The 3,220-nt window shown below is 49.2% G+C and overlaps 1 protein-coding gene across 2 annotated transcripts in view; it reads right to left on the reverse strand.

The window, feature by feature from the left end:
- The window catches only part of Slc41a2 (solute carrier family 41 member 2), a 73,599-nt gene that overhangs the window by 50,248 nt on the left and 20,131 nt on the right, over positions 1 to 3,220 (reverse strand). The window lies entirely within an intron of this gene.

A 3,220-nucleotide genomic window follows, 5' to 3' on the forward strand; every position in this document is an offset into this window, starting at 1 on the left:
TAATTTAGCAGGTATCATGGAAAAAGTCTAGTACCTGTGTAAGATTATAGACAAATGTAAACACTGTTTCTTTTCAAAAAGGAAAAGACGTGTATTTGGGGCCTAGGCTGCCAGTCCTGGCCACTCCGCAGGAATGCATTCTGTTCCTTCCATTTTCTCTTTATCAACTTGGCTTTCAGAGGGTTTCCTGCCATACTAACCTTGCCTGATGGCACACCAACTACCTGCTTAGCCCTCTAACAATACCACTAAGTACTTAACTGTGTGGGGTCTAAAGGACTGGTTTTGGAGAGTTTCCTTTATGCAGCACCCAAAGAGCCCTGGCTGCCCCCTTTCCTTTCAAGACCCAAATCAAAATAACACCAATCAATCATTCTCTCTCTCTCCCTCCTTCCTTTTTCGTCTCCTTTTCTGTCCCTCACTCAACCTTCCCCTCACCCTCTTCTTAAGACAAAGTTTCACTGTGTAGCCCAGGCTAGGCAGGAACTCACTACGTAGACTAGGTTGGTCGCAAACTCACAAGAAATCCGGCTGCCTCCACCTCCCAAGTGCTGGGATTAAAGGCGTGCGCCACCACCGCCCGGCCGTGTTTTTAATGGAAGCCCGTGTGAGATCTTCGGCGGCCTCTGAAGTTCTACAGTGGATAGATACAGTGAAGGAATGAAGTGATGGCACCTGTGGGACACAGTGGTACAGTCCCGCGGTCGCAGCACGAAGGAGGCCAGGCCACAGTAGAGGATTGCCAATAGACAGACACCGGTCTAGGCTACAGCGAGACCTCTTTCTATCAAAACCAGAGAAGAGAAGCGACGGCTCCGATCGCTATGGCAAGGACTCAGAATTAAACTGTGCTTGTCTCCGAGTTTCGGCACCAAAATAAATAAATTCTCTTAGCACTTAAACGTAACAATATAAAAGACATAGAAAGTATATATGCGCTGGTCATCTGAATGAGAATGCCCGTATAGGCGCCTAGACCTGGATGCTGAGTCCCCAGCTGATGAGCTGTCAGCGGGTAGGACTGGCCTTGTTGGAGGAGGTGTGTCACTGGTGGGATGAATTTTGAGATTCAAAGGCCCATGTCAGGCCAGTGTGTCTCTTTGCCTGCTGCCTGCAGATCAGCTGCTCCAGCACCACGCCTGCCTGAGTGCTGCCATGCTGCCCTGCCCTGATAATAACAGACTAACCCTCTGGAATGTGAGCAAGCCCGCCATTAAATGCTTTTCTTATAGAGCTGCCTTGGTCATGGTGTCCTTCACAGCAACAGAACAGTGACTAGGATGTGTGCCATTTATGCTATTTCAGCTACTACAGGCAATTTGAAGGCTTTTATTTCTGTGGCACTGAGGGCTGAGCATAGGGCTTCGTACATGCTGTGTAAGCACTCGCCCTCTGAGATTCCATCCCACATGGTTGTACTTTTTCATTTTGAGGCAGAGTCTCAGTTGCCTGGGCAGACCTTGAATTTGTAATCCTCCTGTCTCATTCTCCAGAGTAGCTGGAATCATGAGCCTGCACAACCAGGCACAGATACAGATGACTTCAAGTAGAGAGAAGCCCGGCGTGGTGGCGCACATCTCTAATCCCAGCACTCTGGAGGCAAAGGCAGCAGATCTCCTTGAATTTGAGGCCAGGCTGGCCTACAGAGTAAGCTCCAGGACAGCCGGGGGATAGGTAGTGAAACCCTGCTGAGGGAGTGGGGGAGGGATAGAAATCAGAAACTGCACTTTTGCTAATATCCCTGGTGATTTGCATACACAATCAAGTGTGAGATGCTCTAAGACACTCGATAATCTGATCTACCCTGGAGACCACGCATGAATGTGAACTAGTGTGTAAACAGAGTGAACACGCACACACTGCCAGCCAAAGTAGAAATGGTGGTAGCAGTGGAAGACAGCATGGTGTGATCTACTAAAACAGAAGCAGCACACACACCCTACAGCCCCACGACTTAAGAATCCCGCCCTAAGCACATATCCCGAAGAGACCCTGTGTAAGACAAGATGACAAAAAAGAGGGGGGAGGGAGGGAGAGAGGAAGTGAAGGAGAGAGAGAGGAAGGCAGGGAAGGAGGGAGGGAAAAGGAGGGAAGAGAGGGAGGGAAGGAGGGAGGGAAGGATAGAAGGAGGGAGGAGGGGAGGAACGGAGGGAGTGAAGGGGGAGGGGCGAGAGGAATGCAATGGATAGATCCACGAGAGGACTCAACTCAGTCACAAGAGAATGAATGGTTCTGTATGAGGAATGGTATAAAGCCCAGGGTCCTTCACAGGTACTGCTTACGGAGCTTAAGTTTCACGGTCTTAACGAGCATTTACTGCAGTTCTCTGAATCATGCCCATGTCTTACAAAGGTGCTTGGGGCTAGAGACCTGGCTCAATGGTTAACAGACAGCACTTGGTGCTCTTGCAGAGAACCCAGTTCCAACAGGGCTGCTCACAACCACCTGGAACGCCAGCCCCAGAGGATCCTCGGATGCCAGGCACACACGCAGCGTGCATACGTGCATGTAGACAAAGACTCAGACTCACAAGATGAAACTCCAATCTCTTTAGTCTCCAGTATGAGCGGTGCTGTGGCAGATCTTACCACAAACCCCATTGCTCCCTTCCTATGAGAGGATGATGAGCTCCACCTGTCGCCATGGTTTCCGGGACACTCGTCAGGATGACACATCTTCATCTCCGCTGACAGCAGGTCTAGCCATGATTCATTTGGGCTGATGGAATAAAGGCAGCGGCCACACACACCAGGAGGAATGATTCAGGGGATCGGACCCCAAATGGCTACTTACTTTCCTTTAGGAGAGCGTCTCCCACATACTGAGAAATTAAAGGTTCCAGTCAAACCTCAAGAGCTTCAAAATAATACTTCCTAAAGATCTGAATCTCAAAGCCCAGAACAGTTTCTTCTGAAATTTAGCACTTCCTGGGGCAGTCAGATGACTCAGCAGCTGAGGGTGACAGTGACGGCCCGGCCTTGCAAACCGTGAAGACTAAAGTCAACCCCCGGGACCCACATAGATGTTAAAGGGGAGAATCAACTCCACAACTGTCCTCTGATCTAACATAAGCACCAACAACAATAGTAACAACAGCAACGATGACGACGATGACGGTAAATAAAAGGTTTTGAAAGTTAAAAACATCGAGCAGTTAGGGTTACAGGAAACTCCATGAGAACTGTAGCATTAACGCCAAATTTTTAAAAAGCTGAAACTG

The sequence above is a fragment of the Microtus ochrogaster genome, chromosome 24, assembly GCF_000317375.1.
Source record: "Microtus ochrogaster isolate Prairie Vole_2 chromosome 24, MicOch1.0, whole genome shotgun sequence".
NCBI classification, from domain to species: Eukaryota; Metazoa; Chordata; class Mammalia; order Rodentia; family Cricetidae; genus Microtus; species Microtus ochrogaster.